At 50.5% G+C, this 18,575-nt stretch overlaps 1 long non-coding RNA gene across 1 annotated transcript; it reads right to left on the bottom strand.

Annotated features, from left to right (window-relative positions):
- Positions 1 to 1,069: 1,069 nt before the first annotated feature.
- On the bottom strand, positions 1,070 to 6,017 carry LOC142094160 (uncharacterized). Its single transcript, XR_012677614.1, has 5 exons — positions 5,833 to 6,017; positions 3,632 to 3,712; positions 2,736 to 2,934; positions 1,892 to 1,991; positions 1,070 to 1,186 (listed from the first exon to the last, which is right to left on the bottom strand). It is a non-coding gene; the product is annotated as an uncharacterized LOC142094160 (long non-coding RNA).
- Between the last annotated feature and the right edge of the window lie 12,558 nt (positions 6,018 to 18,575).

The following is an 18,575-nucleotide window of genomic DNA, read 5'->3' as shown; positions in this document are numbered from 1 at the left end:
ATCAGTTATTTAAACGTAAAACCTGATTAACCGCTTATAAGGCTTGCAGAGGGCATGAAGGCTGGAGGGTGGGGGGTAGTGGCGAGGATGGACCCCTAGGTGGGCCACTCTATGTACTGGTAAACTCAAAACAGTTTGTTTCAATATGGGCAAATACAAGGATTGGTGCACATGGTCAGAGCAAGGCACACTCAGCCCAGTGTCTCACTGCCACCAACAGCTGTTGAAAAAAGGCTATAAATCCCAGCAAGTATGGCATGCCATTTCTCCAGCTGGTTTTTAGGGACCTTCTGAGTCAGAAGGTGCATTTTAGCATTTTTTTTTTAGGGTTTTTCTTCCTTTAATGTTCCCAGTCACTCACAGGAACTTTTAGCACTCAACATAGCAAGGACTTCTACAGTCCTGCCCAGCTGTCCTAATGCCTTGTCTTCTCTCTTCCATTCCCACTTCCTCCCATCCTAGAGTCTCACCTCACTTCCCTTGGGCTCAATCTTCCAATGGCTCATGTCACCTGCTACAGCCAGGTAGCTCCGTCCTGCTAGGCAAGGGCTCACAGGTGGCTCCTACCAGTACTCTCACAGGAGTATGGGAAGAAAGCATCTGTGGGTGGAAGCAGCTCTTTATCAACTAGTCAACCCACCTGCAGCTGCAGCAGTGTCTCTCCACATCAGACTCGACACCCTCCCAGTCAACAGTAGTTAAAAGCCAGACAAGGAGCACCTGCTTTGGATGGGGTTGGGCTAGGTGATCTCCAGACCAACACAGGCTGCTCAGTGATGCTACGGAAGGTTAGACCTCAGGCTGGGAGACACACCTCAAGGGGAGGGGAGGACCAAAACCCAGGGCAAAGCCATGTGGCTCATCCCATCCTGTTCCTGGGAGAGGTGCCTACCTGATGTTTCCCTGAGGAGCATCCGCAGCTCAGCATCTTCCCAAGCCTGATGGCTCACTTTGAGTGTGGCTGTTGCAGTAACAGGGACAGCATGAAAAATTCATCCTCCCTCCACATAAGCTGAATGCATCTGTTACGTCCGCAATTGCACTGTGGCCAGGTCCCAGGAGACCAATGTCTCCATTTCCAAATACCAGGAAAGCAAACTGTTGGGGAGCAACACGGATGCAAGTATAGCAGCTGCCTTCAGTCATGCCTCTGCCAAAAAGGATTCGGAGGGCGGCCAGCAGATTTCTGAGGATGGAGAAAGCAACAGGGAGACACATCGGTAAGTAGCAGCAACACACTGCAAACTTCACATGGGTTTCACCTGTGAAACTCATTGCTGCAGAACAGCGGTGGGCCCAAAGGTCTTCAGCCCTGGGCATTTATCTGGCTAGCAGGAATAGGCACAACCCTGCTGATGCTGAACAGGAACAGCAAGATTGCTTTCTCCTCTCATCCAGAGCGGATCCCATAACTGGCGAATGAAATGACTCTGGAAGACACCAACTTCAGGAGAAAGGTGATGTATTTAAATACTGAGGCTAAAGAGACTTGAAAGGGGGTACTCACAGGTCTCCAAAAGCTCTTGTGGCTGGTGTGCAGAACCAGAGGGTGCTGCCCACTGATGCCCTGCCAGGACTCATGGATGGACAAGAGGCCACAGGAGTCTGCATGGGTGCTGGGCATCCCCTCTGCCAGGTCCCCATTTTACTGGGGCTCTGTCCTTTCTGCTGCTGGTGGAAAGGATCTCTGTAGACGATGCTGTATCAGAAGAGGCTGAACTGGTCTTTTACATCCCCTCTTTACCTTTCCTGGTACACCCAAGCCATGTTGGAGGAAGAGTCTTTGGAGGTCCACAACCCAACCTCCTGTTCAGGACTGGACTTCCACCAGTACTAGATCATATTGTGGGATGCCCTGACCATAATGAGCTTTATAGCGAGTCTTACTCACATTTATGCTGTGCTTTAGTTGTTCTGTTCCCATATATGCCCACTTGGTGCCACTGTTACTCCATGTTTCTCCTCAATAGCAAAGCAGCAGGTGTGAGAGCCTGTAGTAGAGCAGGAAAAAAAAATGTCCAGGGCAAGCCAAACAGGAGGAAGTTTGAGAAACAAAATAGGGTTGTCACAAAACCCATGGAGACAGTACTGCAAAGTTTTCCTACAGCAAGACTGTTTCTTCACGGAGAATGGAGAGGTAGAGGGGTGCTGGTCCTCTAGCTAACCTCCCTGGCCATGGGAACTCAAGCACTAAGACAACATCAAATCTAACTACTCTACTAGCTGTTTAGGGTATTCTCAGAGTGCTTGAACACCCTAGGGACAGGCAGCTGGTGGCTGAGCAAGAGCACTCTCTGAGGTAGCTCAGGCAGGGACTCCGTGCCCCTAGCTGAGCTGAAATGGGATTCCTGGGCCCATGGGCAGATGGTGTGGGAGGAGGCTGGTCAGGGTCATTAAGGCCTATTAGTGCCTTAAAGGCCACTGCCATTGTGGTGGGATAAAAAGCAAACTCAGCGGGCACCTTCTGGCCCTTTCATCTAAGCTAAGCACGATATCAGTACCAAAGTAGTGTGCTACCAACTTCTGCCTTCACATCTGCAGGCCAAGGACCTCATGGGGCCATTCCTTCAATCAAAATGAAGGGATTGTCCCTGAACCTTGTTGGAGAGGTCCCCTCTGATCTGTTCAAAATGGTGTGCGTTAAAGAAAGGGGTCTGAGCAAGGCTTTGGGCTCAGGAGCTGGTACTTTGGAGGGGATGTCCTGGTAGGTTCAGGACCAAAAGGATGAGGCTCACCTCCTTAGCCAGGGCCAAGCTGGATCAGGCAGCTGAAGGAGTCCAGCGTAGGTCAAGGTGCTTCCTGCCTGCATAGTCCAACACTGCAGTAAGGTAGGGGTCTTGCAGATAGACAGCATCTCTGAAACCCTTTTCGGGGCAGTTTACAGAAGATCTTCAAGGACATAGGGAGTAGGTGCAAACTGGCCCAGAGACAGTCCTGCAGGGGCAAGCAAAGTTTATCCACAAGAAACATTAATTTCCCAAGGCCTTGCAGGACATGCACCCATCTGATCCTTTGCTCTTCACTGTCCCTTGTATTCCTCAAGTCCAGCAGAAGCGTCAGAGGGGAACACAAGTGTGAGTTAGGATTTACTGCATCCTGCAGCCTGAGAGAGGCAGGGCTCCGTATCCCAGGCTGTGCAAGTGGTGAGACTGAGCATGTATTGCCAACAGGCACATACACAACACACACACACAAACAGCCAGCCACAGTAATCAACACAGGCAAAAAACGCAGTACTCCACAAACACAAACAGCACCAATGGCCTCATGCTGTTCCTCTCTCCAGCTGATCAGGATGAAAGCTCATTAGTGGAAAATACATATACATATAAACATATAGATCCCTTCAGTAACTTGAAATACAGCGTAAATAAGGCCTAAAAGAAGCTTGCGCATATAGTATGTCAATGCAGTTCCCTGTATCAGACAAACTAGCACCATCTCACAACAGCAAGTGAAGCTGAACTTGCAATCATATCGTTGTTATAATTATATGCTTAATATTAGCAGATGCTTTTGGGCATCTTGCCTAGTTAATGTTACAATTGAACAAATAGAAACACCATAATGGGATGAATAAACATGAGCAATGTCTGTAGCAGCATGAAGTAACAGGGATGAAACAGTTCACCTCTTTGTTGGTAAGGTCTCAGCGGCAGTCCCAGGCTTGACTCCACAGCGGGAACTGGCATGGGCCAGTGCAGTCAGGCACCTACAAGCACAGACGGGAAGAAGTCCAAATCCTCACAGGGCATTGTCCTGATCAGCAGCTTTTAACAGACTGGACCATTACGTGCCAGCCCCAGTTCAGTGAAAAGGGGAATGATCTCCCCACAGCCCTCCCAAACTGCAGCCTAGAGTTCATGAGACTCCTATTTTACTGTGGATGTAAGATGACATTATCCTGCTTCTTCCTAAATACACAACTTCAACCCATCTAAAATTTTCTAGATCTCTAACAACAGTTTTAGCATCTGCAACCAGTGAGATACGCAATGCCACTGCAAAGATCCCTTTTCTTTTTGAGATAGATAGATATGTGCGTAGAAAACCATTCGCACTGCTAGCTCTGCTTGGCTGTATAGCTTTTCATTGATATTTGAGCTTCCTAAACAGCAACCCATATTTCATAGCTTATTAATAGCTACTGCTGCCAAATTCTCCCTCTCCGATTTTGAAGAATACATGAATTTTGCTTCACTTGCAAGCCTATTGTATGGTTTGTGACTGCAGTTCTCCTGGACCACACCCATAAAATGTTGTGACAATTTGCTTCACCTCTGCACAGCTTATAAATCTGGTTTTAATTGTTATGAGCTGTCTCTATCTCTGTGAGTTATAGAGATCCATGAAAGTTCAGGACAAACAAGGCGTTGACTGCTCAGCAAGGCGTCAGCCACACATGCTGAGCGTGCAGTACATCCAACCCAACTAAGGGCTGCACCAATAAAAGACCTACAAGCTAGGTTAGGACAAAGCTGATGCATTTATTAATGGTGATTTCTAAAGGCACTGCAAGCAATTGCACCTGCTGACCTCGAAGGTCTGGGACAACCTAATATATGCTCCTTGTCTGCAAACTCAAGGAGTTTGGGGAAAGATTGGGGGAAGGCATGCTCTGGATGTGATAATCAAGCCCTGGTGACAGCTCAATTTATCACAGGGCAAGTTTCAGCATTTTGACTGAGGAGAACATTCCCCCTTGTCATTGCTTGCTTTTTACTCCCAATGAAAAATCTCCGATGAGATTCCCAGCGACGGCTCTCTTTGCATTCCTGGCGCACACTCAGCTAGCCAAGCAAGTCTGTAAATAATTGAGCACCCGTCATTCCCTGTGCAGTCCCCGCCAGCACCAGCTTAGTTTGCTCTCAACAGCAAATATTTAGTGAGGTAATCAATCCAAAAAATCTTAATTTGGATAAGAAAATTAAATGCTTTTCCCAGATCTTGTATCTGATTATCTCTGGCATCCGTTCTGCCTTTCTTAGACAGCCTTTCTCAGGGTAGGTGTTGTACCAGGAGATAATCATGGAGGATCATAGAAGCAGTTCAATTAGCTGCAGCTAATGCTTCTTATTAGCATTTTGCTGGAGCCCGTGGAGTTTTTCAGCTGAAACAGATAAACAAGCTCAAACATTCACATACAAAAGCTCAGACAAAAACAGAAACAAAGGAACAGGGAGAATGTCAGGAAAACCACAAAACAGCACATGAGCAGCAGGGGCTGCAAACACGGGCAGTATTATCGCACAGCTCTCAGGGCATGGGTGCAACACCTGGACTTTGGGAGTTTCAGCATCTGGACAGGAGCACATTGGGGTCACGGAGCACAGCTGGAGCCTGCTGTCATAAGGGAGCAAGTCCTAACACCAGATCAGATGTCCAACATGACATGAGATGTACTCAGAGGACCTAGGGGAAACCCAGTGCCTACTGTGGTGCGTTCAGACACTCAAACTGGTCCCTTGCTGCTCTGTGCAAGGTTAGTGCCTCTTTTGGAAACATGAGCTCAGATGAGGATGCTCCATTTTGGATACCCATCTCCCACCACGTCAAGTCCTTGGCCATCACAGACTCCACATCAAATAATTAATTTCATAACTTGTCAGTCTTTGCCTTCACATCAGCCACATCTCCTATGCCCCCCAGAAGCTGCTTCACAGCATCCCACTTCTGATACTAGAAAAGTGAATTCAATTTTCAGTGCAAATGGACCCTGACTGCTTTGTAATATGTCCACATTTGGGAGCATAGTCCTCCAGCTTAAGCACCTTCCTCTAGTGTTTCCCACCCCAACTTTTTTTTTTAGGAAACAGTTGGACACTGTTATACCTTGCTGTTTGTGAGGTCTTTTTTTTTCCAGGACTGGCTGTCGCTCTCCCTGTGCATTAGGCCCTGCAGCTCCTTCTTGTCTGTGCTAATTCCTATGGTCGTTTTATATTTACACTCTCCTGGATCACATACTCAGCTCCCTTCCTTTCTTCATCTTCCTCATCCAAATTCTCTTCCAGCCAGTTCCTCCTCTCCTTTCTTTCCTTCTTCAAGTGCCTTTTCTTACTCCCTTCAAGAAATAGTGTTTAAATAAACCTTATGAAATAAGCCATCTGTTTTGTGACTTCGGAAGTGGAAAGCCAACATGACTTTTATTATTATTAACCACCTACAAACATCTGAGGAGAAATCATGTACTGTACGTGTTCTTAGACAAGCGCATTGGGCCTTCTGTTCCCATCAGAACAGAGTCCCCTATGACAACAGCTCGTCTTTTTTTCTTAATGGAAGCAGTTTTCATATGGGGCACAGGCCAACTTAGCCTCAGCAACACCTCCAACCTCGATGGACCATCATCCTCATTGTTGTTTGGTTCCACTTTCAGAGCCTCACACCTACTCCACAAGGGCACCCGGGAAGGCGGGGTGGTCACAGAGGAGATGCGCCTGCTGCACCGGGCAGGACTTGCTGCCATTCCCCCCTGTCCCTTAAGTCACCGCGTTCTGCAGGGTGGAGAGAGGACAGGCAATGCTCCGTACCGTGCGTCCTGTCTGCCGGACAGGCCCGTCCCGGGGAGGGCAGGGTGCAGCTCCAGGAGTCAACCTCCTTCTCAGACACCCCCCCACCTACTCACCTCCTCCCGGGGCTCTGCCACAAAGCTCCTCTCCCGGGGCGCAGCTCCCACAGGGGTGCCCACTGCTGCCGGCCGGGGCCGGTCTAGGAGCAGGGCGCGGCCTGCGGCCTGGCACCGGGGTAGCAGCACGATCCCTCCGGAGCTGCTGCAAAGCTGCGCCAGCCGCGGACACAGCCTCTGCCGGGCGGAGGCCATGGCTCCTTCATCGAGCCGGAAGTTACAGGAGACGACAGACCGGCCCCGGCCCCGGCCCCGGCCCCGGCCCCGGCCCCGGCCCCGGCCCCGGCCCCGGCCCCGGCCCCGGCCCCGGCCCCGGCCCCGGCCCCGGCCCCGGCCCCGGCCCCGGCCCCGGCCCCGGCCCCGGCCCCGGCCCCGGCCCCGGCCCCGGCCCCGGCCCCGGCCCCGGCCCCAGCCCCACGCCAGAGCTGCTCGCCGCGGCGACCGAGCACTGGCATCCGTTACACCGCGTTTAAATCTCCTGCCGTTGCTCTTGGCCCCGCCCAGATCTCGTCAGCCGCTCTCGCGATAGCTGCGGGCGGTTCCCTCCGCCGCCCGGGGCTTCGCGCGGTGCGGGAGCCCCCGGCACCGCGCTCGCGGGCCGCGCTGCGGTTCGCGGCGGCCGAGCGGGCACACGAAATTGCCAATGCGGCAGCGGGGAGAGCATCCCTGGGAGGGAAGGGCAGGCGGCGGCGGTGCAGACCCCCGGGGCGGATCGCGGGCGGGCGCTGCCCGAGGGACGTGGCGTTCGGCGGGAAAAAGCCGCCCGTCCGTGCGCGGAGGGACCTGCGCCCAGGCACCGCCGTGGGCAAGCGGAGTCGCAGCCCAGAGGACGGACCGAGACCTCCTCACCGCCGGACGGGGGCTGAAACCGGTTCCCGGCCGGGCTGTACCGTGCTCGGCAGCGGCGCCCCCGCCTCTGCCCGGGGGCATCCGCCCGTGGCAAAGACGCAGCTCTGCTGCATCCAGACCCTTCGCTGACTGTGCCCTCGGCTTCCACATGCGCCTTCCAGGCTGCCTTCCCTGCTGTGCCGTCTACGTGCCTCATAGCCTGGGGACAGCATCCAGCAAGGCTCTTGCAAGTTCATTGCTGCACTCTCCTAGTTTTGCCTTTCCAGCAATGGCATTTCAGGGCTGATACTCTTCCACGCTGACAGCACAGAGGAGGCGAGGCAGCCCTTGCAAGCCCATGGCCACTATTGATGAGGGGAGCATAGGATTGCAAGTGAGCTGTTTGTTGTTTAAATAGCAGTGCCCTGACTTCTGAGGGTGAGTTTATTCTGCAAACCAAAGCTTTCCAGCCTTATATGTCCCCAGCCTTTCTGTCTCCAAGATTCAGTATATTATCTACTCTTTGAAATGAGGCAACTTCATAGCTTTTTACTTCAAGTTCCTCTCCAAGTCCTTTTTTTTTTTCTTTTTTTTTCCTATTTATCATTAGCAGAAAGACCTGATAGAGTATTGTACTGGAAATTGTAAATTTTGGAAAATTTTAAAATTTACTGGAGATCAACAGTCTGTTCACAAGGAGCAGCAGTACTGTTTGGGCTAGCCTTGACCAAACTCCAGAGGAAAACAGTCATTCTGCACTGCAGCAGGAAAGCAACCTCTGGGTTGGGACTGCAGCATTTCTATCAACATCTGCTGTTGGTGGGTGATCACAAGGGCACCGCCATTTTGCTCTCCTCAGTCACACCATTTTTGATGCTGATTAGAAGAACGAGATGTTTTTGTGGCATCTTGAGGCCAGATATCAAAGTGCAGGGAGAGGAGCCTGCTGCCCAGTAGAATGGGGTGCGTGCAGCTCACCAAGTGTCTTTGTCATTTCCTTTGGCACATTCTGATATTATTGACCCGATTATTGACCCGATTCAAATGCCACATTTGTCATCATTTCTGGTGCATGTAGAGCTGAGGTTTGCTGTCCTGAAGCAGCAGGGCTTGGCCATTTCAGAGAGGAGGCAATGCTCCACCTTTGTGGTGTGGGTAGAGATCTCGCAAGCCTCACAGTCAGCTCCCAGTCCTCTTCAGTAGAAATATCAGGGCATCTTCCAGGAAGCAGGTTCCCAGTCTCCTCAGTCCTCACGGACAGCCCAACATCACATCTTTCCTTGGTACTGCATGACTGAGCACCTTTGCCAAGCCCTAAGGATGGCATTAAGGCAAAATAGTGTCCTTCTGCCACTTCGAAAGACTTTGCTCAGTAAACGAGGGAGCAGCTGTGAGGGAAAGCACAAAGGCAGAATGAGATAGAGTACCATCTGTGGCCTGCACAGTGAAAGCCTGCCCTGTCTTAGGAGGTGGGGGCAAGAGGAGGCACCACAGGATCAAGGGCTGAGAAGAAACCCAGCTCTTGTCAGTCCCTTCTGGGGCTGCGACTGATGCTGTAGATCAGGGGCTTGTGCTAATGCTGCTGGGATGCTACACCTTCAGGCCAGGCAAGTCCCTGAGCTCAGTGCCATGAAGCATTTGCATTTTTTCCCACTGTGGCAAAGGCTTAAGAGGTTTTTGGCATGCCCATGGTGTCCTGACAGTTTGAGTGTGCCTAAGATTTGGCAGTGGGAGGGTGTCGGGGGGGGGGGGGCAGATGTGCCTGTTTTCACCTTGGCACTAGAAGCCCCTTGAATTCAGCCCCTGGCTGCTCAATCCAGCAGGTTCCTGTGCTTCCCCACTGTGCCTGTAGCTAAAGCAAATCTCAAATACACCAGTGGGGACTCACACGATACGGGAGTGAGCAGCAGAGGAAGGAAGATGGATGCATGTGTCTGTTGCTAGCAGCAGCCAGCCCTGAAACGGGTTCACACCAGGCTGTGCCTTGCAGTGCACAATCCCTGCCCTTGTCCATGCATACGACACTGGTTCCTGCCTTATTAAAAATAATAACCCACATCAATTAACTCTTCTAGTGCCTGTTCCCTGTACACCCACAATCATCAGCTAAGACAACGTATAACAGCTTGATATCAGGCTCTCAACAGATCGCTAAGCTGAGCCAAGACAGAAATAGCCTTTTCTGCCACATCACTTCGACTCTAATCCCCGTGTGCTTAATCCACATTAGTACCATGGAAGGTCTACGCAAGGTGTGAACAGTACCATAGAGACCGATGGGAGCTGGGAGTCTGCGAGATATTATAAATCAGTGCAGAACTGGTGAACTCACCAAAAGGAGCCAGCCAGTCAAACCTGACCCACATGCTAGAGACTCAAGTCTTGAGATGGTTGATTACTGCTCTATCTCCTAGGGAATAAATCTCTTACAAGCCAAAGGGCTGGCTGTCACTGGATGATGCAGAACCATACTGCCTGGCAGGGGACTGCAGAGCTTTATTATGAATGATGGGCATGGGGTTTTCTGATGGGAATTTGCTCTCAAAAGCATGAACAAAAAAATCCAAACAAATCCACTGCTGTGCATATCACTTCAGAGAGGACCAGGAACCTATTTAAAGAAGGAATTTTGCAGTCATGAAGATCCAGGGACAGCATCAGTCAGGTGGAAAACATACCAAGGGAGGTCTCAGGCAAAGGCCGGCCGAAAATCCTTGTTGTGCCTTGCACAGATTCCATCAGCTCTGGCAAACTGCCAGAGAGCCAAGAGTGAGAACAGCCAGAGCTGAGCACAGCATGTCAAATCAGCAACAGGGGAATTGATAAACGCCATAATAATGGACAAATTAGCCAGTACTTTGAACAATTATGATATAACAGGGGAGAACCAAGTGGCTTCAGAGGACAACGTCATAACTCACGGTTATAACAACATTATCCGCAGTAAGGTTATTAATGGGCAGAAAGGGTTGATTGGGGTAGGGAGTTTATATCCTGGGATGGCATGGAGGCTAGACACACATACAGCTGTGCATGGTAGATCTAGAAGGATCTTCCACTGGAGCAAGTACCATTTTCCCAGGAGCAACGGAGGTGTTTCTGACTGAGATGAAACTTGAAGGATGCAAAAGGTATAATGGCAATGCCCAATTACTCCTTTAATTCGTGGCAAGGTCCCTGTGGCTGCTGGCTGCTCCCCCACTCTGGCCTCATGGGTTCCTCCTTGACCGTGTTGGGTGGCAAGCCCTTATCTCACCTCAGACAAGTTTGTAGAATGAGCAGCTCTAGGTCCACCAACTGCTCTGGGATCCTGAAAGCTTGCAAGCAGTTCCTGTCTGCTTTGTCCTCCAGGAATGAGAAGGTGCTCTGAACACACTCATCACTTCCAAGGCATTAACCGTCTCTGGAGACAGACATTTTTGGTCAGAATGGATTAAAAGGATAAAGTCTGACAGTAACATGGGCTGCAGCACCTCCTTCAGAGACTCTTATACCATACTCAGTCATCAAAAATTAAATCAGAGCACTTCTCGAAAGACAGTGAACTCTTCTCTCCAGATGATGGAGAACTCATTTAATCCGTAAGGTCATTTTTCAAGTAGCATATTAGCTTCACTGGTAAAGCCATGCTCCTTTTCGCCAATCTTGCTTCAGCTTCCAGCTGTTAAAGTGGGACGGTGTCTCCATTGCAGCCAGCACCCATCAAAAAGTACTTCTGGCCAGACAGAGTCTGATTCTGGCTTCACTGAGAGTATGAGATAGCAGCTTTTTGCATGTGTGATTGGCACCTGAAACAGAGCTCTCCTCAAAGTTTGCCAGAAAAAGTTGTTGCACAGAGGCTGGAGTTTCTGAAATGAGTGTGTTAGGACATGCGATCTCACTTGTCCATCTATATCACTGTCACAGGGAAACTGGAGATTAGTGCAACTTCACCAAAAGTTTCTTGCTAACGGGCTGTGTAACCCTTTTTATGTGTGTACAAGGCATCGATCTGAAAGGGATGGAGCACAAGGAAAGCCTCACAGGAGCAGGAGGCATGGTCGTCTCTGACATCACTCCTCTCTTGGTATAAAAATGTCTCTAATCCAGAGAAAATGAAGTGAAAGAAGCTTGCCTCTCTCAGCCCTTTCCGTGCCCGGGATCAGAGGGGCTCCCCAAGGACCCAAAGAGTAGCTGGTGCTTAATTTAGAAACACCTGGAGGGACAAGGCTCATTTATCCTGGTCAGCATGTGAACTTTAACTGCTAAAAGCTAATAGACGTGAGAACAGATTTCAGAGTGTCAAAGAAAAGCTACCTTATCAAGGAGCATTCACAAATGCAGTCACTTTTCAGAGATCTGAGATAAAACAGAAAAACAAAGATTATTTTTAGGCAAATGGATCTCTTCTTTCTCTACCATCTCTCTCAGAAAAGACTCAAGGGCGGAGTTTGAAGAATTTCTTGTGAAGAATTTTCTTAGGGAAAAGATGTTTCTGTCCTAAACTGCTGCCAATATTGCAAAGCAATGAAATGACAGTAACTTACAGACACTTACTAAGAAGTTAGATCTTGTTTCTTCAAGCTTTTTCCAGTGTACTGGTTTTGGCTGGGATAGAGTTAATTTTCTTCACCGTAGCTGGTAGGTGCTATGTTTTGGATTTGTGACCAGAACAGTGTTGATAACACAGGGATGATTTAGTTACTGCTGAATAGTCTATTTCTGTTGTGGAGTTGGAATGAAATGTTGTCGTGATAGCAGATACCAACAAGCTACATCCCAGCCCATGAGCAATGTGATGGAGTTTCCTGGCAACCTGACATATGAAAGGGCATCTTTTCTTGCGTCTTTGAAAGGTATCAGATGGAAGTCTAATGTCTGAACAATCCTGCAACACTGGTGCATTCCTTCCTCCCAGGCTCAACTTCACTCCCGACTTCTCTACCTCCTCCCCATGAGCAGTGCAGGGGGACAGGGAACGGGGGGTTCATAATGCATTGTCTCTGCCGCTCCTTCCTCCTCACGCTCTTCCCCTGCTCCAGCGTGGGGTCTCACTCACGGGAGACAGTCCTCCACAAAGTTCTCCAATGTGGGTCCTTCCCATGAGCTGCAGTTCTTCACGAACTGCTCCAGCGTGGGTCCCTTCCATGGGGTGCAGTCCTTCAGGAACGAACTGCTCCAGTGCGGGTCCCCTGTGAGGCTACAGGTCCTGCCACAAAAACCTGCTCCAGTGTGGGCTCCTCTCCATGGGGCTGCAGGTCCTGCCAGGAGCCTGCTCCAGCACAGGCTCTCCAAGGGGTCACAACCTCCTCCGGGCATCCCCCTGCTCTGGAGTGGGGTTCTCCATGGACTGCAGGTGGATATCTGCTCCACCATGGACCTCCATGGGCTGCAGGGGGACAGCCTGCCTCACCATGGTCTCCTCCATGCTGCAGGGGAATCTCTGCCTGGCGCACCTCCTCCCCCTCCTTCTTCCCGGACCTTGGTGTTTGCAGGGCTCTTTCTCTCACATATTCTCACTCCTCTCTCCAGCTGCTGTTGCGCAGCAGGTTTTTTTTCCCCCTTAAATATGTTATCACAGAGGCGCTACCAACATCGTGATGGGCTCAGCTTTGGCCAGTGGTGGGTCCATCTTGGAGGTGGCTAGAATTGGCTCTGTCCACCATGGGGGCAGCTTCTGGCATCTTCTCACAGAAGCCACCCGTGCAGCTCCCCCACTACCAAAACCTTGCCACATAAAGCCAATGGGCTTATTAATAAATCTGTAAAATTCTATGGCTTGTTTTATACTTGTGGCCAGACCGCATGATCTTGTGTTTAATACCTGATGTCTCTGCAGGCACCCAGCTCATCTCCAGTGCTGGAGGGCAGTAATTTGGTGTTTACAACAGGGTCATTTTCCTGCATTTGTCCACCTTTCCCTGGAGTCTCTCATTCTGTTGCCAGAGTCCAGATGTCACAGATGCAGCAGTGTCTGTCAGTGCCTAGAAAAATCCACCTGTTTTTCCTAAAGACCTTTTGGAGAGCATCAATCTCCCATTCACCACCTAGCATTTAATACAAATTGAATATCCTCAGGATGCGTCATTGCAACGTCCCTTACTACTGGAATTGCCAAAGCAATCGAAAGTCCCTTGAACAGAGGCGTGATGCGACAGGTTTGAACTGATAAGCAATTGCTTTCTTCTTCTCTTGCGGTTGGAGGAGATTGTCACCTAAGGAACATGATAGCAAGGCAGGGCCGATAACAGTGCAAGCTGGTTAAGGATCCAGGCAGGCAGCCCCTGAAGACCAGAGTGGGATGTCCAGACAGAAACATGCTTCAATTTCTCTTCTCAGACCGAGACATCCCAGATAAAGCCCTTATCTGGCTGTTTCTCAAGTCAATATGATGCTTCAGTCTCATTCTCGGAGCACAGCAGGGGCAGGCACCAAGGGAAGAGCTTTACCACATCATTCGCTACAGCCAGAGGAAGCTGGATTTTTCCACCCAAAGGTGGGTTTTGTAGGTGCAGTCACATCCCGGCTGCATGCTGTCACTGCCAGATTTTAGCTCCGTGGTGTGCCACTGATCCGGCAGGCTGAGGCCGCCAGCCCAGCCGGCCTGGGGACGCCTCACGGGGATGCGGGGAGGCAGCGGCGGAAATCCCTGGGCACCCTCCGGTTGCCGGGGGCCGCTGGGGCCCTCAAACGTTACACTGCGATTTTTCCCTCGCCACCCAGAGACCCGAAAGCGTATTTACAAACGGTCCAACACCTTTTCTGCCTGCCTTTGGACAGGGGAGGGCAGCAAAACGCTCCTTTTGAAGGAAGGGGAAGCAGGTAGGAAGAAGAGCGTGAGGTCTCCATTTGGGGATGTTTTGCTGTTTGCTGTGAAAAATTTAAGCCAGAATCAATTTCTGTTGCTCTTATAAGAAGGCTTACTGCAACCAAAATGTCTCAAGCAGAGCCCCAGACCGTGAATCTGCTCCCACCAGATGCTCCCCAAAATTGGGCCCTTTAGAAGATGTGATGCAGGTGACGCTCGTGTTTCAGGGGCCAGAGGGAGATCACAGCTCCCAGCCTGGCAAATACCAGGCCCCTGCTTGAAGTGCAGCCTTGTGCTTCCATCTCCACTAGTAAATTAAGGAGTGTCAGGTGTTCCTTGGCACAGGGGCTCTGTCATTCTCAGTACTACATCATCTGAACAGTTTCCAGGATGTCTTTGGCCATGCCATGCCACGCCACGCCATGCAAGGCAGCTCTGTCTCAAACAATTTCCAGGCACAGGGGAGGGGTCTGGTTCCCCAGAGGCTCTGGTTGGGCACATCCTATTCTGAAGAGAGTTTAGTGGCGCAGATACAACCCCCACCCATTACCATTTGGCCTCCATACCTGAGGGTGGTCCCAGGCATGTTTAATTTTCTAATACAGATGTGCTAATCCCACTGCATCCCAGCGCCCATCCTCAGGAACATTGTGACTCCCAGTCTGTGTAGAGCCAATTTCAGAGCCTCAATGCCTCCTGCCACCCCTCCTGTAGGGATGCAGAAGCTCTACTGAGCTCTCATCACTAGGGCTGTCAAGCCCACTGGTGAGAGTCATCTATCCAAATTTAGACAACCGCAAAGTAGATGTCTCCAATGAGCTCATCAGTTTTTGGTCCCCTTATAGCCAGTGGCAAGGAATGACTCACAGAGCAGTAGACACCTCTCCCAGCGTGAGCTGACTCGCCTTCAGGAGGTGCCCCTGGCTCTCCACCACCCCGCACTGCTCAGACACTGATCTCCAAGATTTGGATGCTGAAATTAAAGCAGATGTAGCCCATTCCCTGGAGCAACACGTCCCGGGATTGCTGACGGCTCACATGCTTTCTGTGGGGTCTCAGGACAGCCCTACAGACACCCCACTGACCCCATAACCAGGGCTTAATTTGCCCTCCGTGACCCGCTCGGATGAGCTTCCCCAATCGCACACCCCATATTTGTGCATAAACCGCATTTTCTCAAGACAGGCTAAAAACTGAGGAGAAAAGATAACGACCAGAAAGTTCAGCTAAAAGTACTACAAAACCTTTCTTAGTTGGTGCAGCAGAAAATAGAGTTGCTTGCACACACAGGCTACTCGTGCTTTAAAAAAATCTTAACTGCCTTGAATGTATTTGTATTTATAGCTGAGAAAACACTGCTTCCCTTGCTGAAAGCCTGTGTAAATGCAACCGTTTGCTCAGTACGTGTGATGGAGAAGCGCGAACCCACCAGGTGGCTGCAGCCTTGCCAGCACGTAGAGTTCATTCAGCCCTCTGCATTCCTCCTGGGATTTCTGCAAGCGGGCAAGATACAGACCTGAGCAGCAGCAAAGGCGGACGGGTTGTATCCAACCCTAGAGGGGACAGCACTCAGAGAAGAGCCCAGAGGTGGACTTTCAAATCCAGGGAAAAGCCAGCCTGAGGCACAGAGGTGGTTGGAAACTCATTCATGAGGCCAGATTTCCTCTGGTTTTAGGCTGAAGTTAAGCTGATGACTGCAGCTGATCTCTGGACACAGATCCGTATCATCCTGCCAGCACAAAGAGGCCAGATTTTCAGATCTGCAGACAAAAATTATGATTAGAGCTGAGACCATGCTCATCCGAGTGCTCTGGTATTTTGTAGGTAAGTGCTAGCTCTTTCAGGGTTATTGCTGTTAACATTTTATCAGCTTGCTGCAATCTGCTTTTTTTCTATATTTGACTGTTTATAATTAGCCCGCTGGGTTTGCTATTCTCTCAATTTCTTTATCTGTTTCCTGACAGTTTTGGAGCTGGCTCCGTTTTAAATATATACTGTGCTTTAAGAAAAGAAACTCTTCTCCAGCTCTCTTTGAAGCTCAGCACTCTGGGGAGAGTGCCAGTAGACAGGCTTTCGGCTCAAAGAATATGTGTAATAAGGGACAATTAGGTGGCAGCAAACATTTAATTATCAAATGTATTGGTGCTTCTTACACTGCCTGAAGTTAAGCAGGTGCCTTATACACAGGATCCTTCAAATATCAAATGTGAAAAATGTTTCAGAGCAAAACCAAATGAGCTGATGAATACATTTAGGCTGTAAATTAGGCAGAGGTTTTTAGCAAAAGCCTGGAATAGGCTTCATGTTGCATTAGCATCTGCAGGGGGACAGCTTCATGGGTTAACATGGAGACTGCACACCCTGTCCCATGGTAGAGAGGACCAGCTCCTGCCCGTACTGCCTTTGGGACATGCCCCAGTCAGGTGCCACTGACCTCAAGATACCTGCTTGTACCAGTGGGGTTGCCCAAACCCACTTCACTTCAACGGAGCGGACTGACCGGGGCTGAAGCCACCAGAGGCATCTTACCTTGTCCTGGTCATCGGTGCCGCTCGCTGCCTCCCACTGGGCAGTGGAAACACACCAATTCCTGAGACCCCTAAACTTGTCTCAGCTGTAAAGAGCCACAGGCTCTCTCGTCAGCCTTTACCGACAAAGGAACGCACTCCCTTCGGCCTGATGTGTAGGGTGGGATCAAGGCTCTGAGCAAATCCCCTGCAACCCTTTAAAAGCCAGTGGGAAAGCAAGCTTGCTTAGGTGCTGCTCATCTGCTGGACATTCCCCTGCACTGTCTGACCCTCTCCGCTGATGGGAGGAATCCCAGCACCCGGATGGAGAGACGCAGGCCTTCACCATCATGTGCCACAGATCCACCCCATGGTTTTCAGAGACAAGACTGACATTGCTCCCAGGGACAAGCCGAGAACGAAAACTGATGTATTCCAGGAAAAAAAAAGACATGTTCCTGGATACAAAGCAGGAAACAGATTTACAAAACTCCCTGCAGCTCCATTACATGCCAAGTCTTGTACCCCTCCCCACCAGAAAGAGGGGTCAGGCAGACCCCTTGCAGAGGGGCTACAGCACCACCTTGTCCTTGTCCTCACCAGCCTGCGCACGGAACAGCTTCTGACCTGCAATACTGAAGGCAAGCAGGATTCTTCCTGAAAGCTTTACCAAGCGCTAGGTAGGAATCCTCTGCAGAAAAGGGGGCTTCTCTCATTCTCCACCCTCTGTCTCCCACTCGGCTCTCTTACTCCAGACTCTACCAGAAACGACCATCTGCACTTGGGCCAGTCCAGCTTTGTGAAACATTTGAAAGAAAAAAAGAGCTGTTAAGGTTACTTCTTAAAACAATTTCCCATACATTTTGTACTTCATCTGGGAACTTCTGTTCTTGAACCTTGCAAGGAACAGCACATCCCCTGGACAGAGGGACCGGCATTACACTTGCACAGGCAGCCTCATAAATCTACGCTGGCTCCCAGTGCCTCGTACTTTAGGAGCTCTGTGTCCCTTCCTGCACTTTCTTTTTCCAATCTCAGGGTGGAGATGTATTTCTTGTGCTCCAGCTCAAGCCAATGGTCTCCTCACTCCTTGCAAAACAGTCCACATGCCTGGGAACCCCAGCTGTTTTGACCTGTCCCCCTTCTCTGATTCTGCCTCCTTCATCATTTCAGGCACAAAACCTGGCCTGAGTGCCCCATGGGTGGCCTGTGACAGGAGGGAGGGTGTCAGGGACTGCCTGGCCTGTGCCGCCACCCTGGAGCTCTCCTGCTGCTCTGTTTCAGAGATGTCAAAGCTGGAGGCCTCTTTCCAACGTCAGGTCTTCTGCACGTTGCGAGCCAGCAAATCAAATCACGCCCAGATCTTGTGTCATTTGAGGCGGAGCGAGGGTTTTTTTTCATTAAGTGTCAACTTGGGCTTTAAAAATCCCACTGTGGTGGGGAACACTCACTTACCTCTCTTCTGATGGAGCATGGCTGCTGCTTCCGATGCCTGATCTCCCCTTCAACTTTCTGAACCTCCTTCCCAGGCAGCTTCTCTTCACCCACCTCCTAGGAAAAAACCAAACACAAGCCACTGCCTCACAGGTGGTCTCAAACCTTGCTTTTCAGACCCAGGACCAGGATGTCTGAGGCACTAGGGCCAAAACGGGCTCCTGTTCCCATGGTGCTCCCCTTGGTGCTGTGCACGCAGCAAGGTCTCTCCTCCTCCTGCTTTCTGCTGGTTCAGATACATACGGTTCTCAGGGAGCAAACCCCCTTGGAGACGGTGCGCAAGGGACGCTTGCTCGTGGCTGGAGAGCACAGCTAAAGCAAGCGTTAATTCCAC

This window comes from Calonectris borealis, chromosome 29 (genome assembly GCF_964195595.1).
Source record: "Calonectris borealis chromosome 29, bCalBor7.hap1.2, whole genome shotgun sequence".
Lineage (NCBI taxonomy): Eukaryota > Metazoa > Chordata > Aves > Procellariiformes > Procellariidae > Calonectris > Calonectris borealis.
Note: the sequence above shows the minus strand (reverse complement) of the source record. Positions and strands in the feature narration are given on the sequence as shown.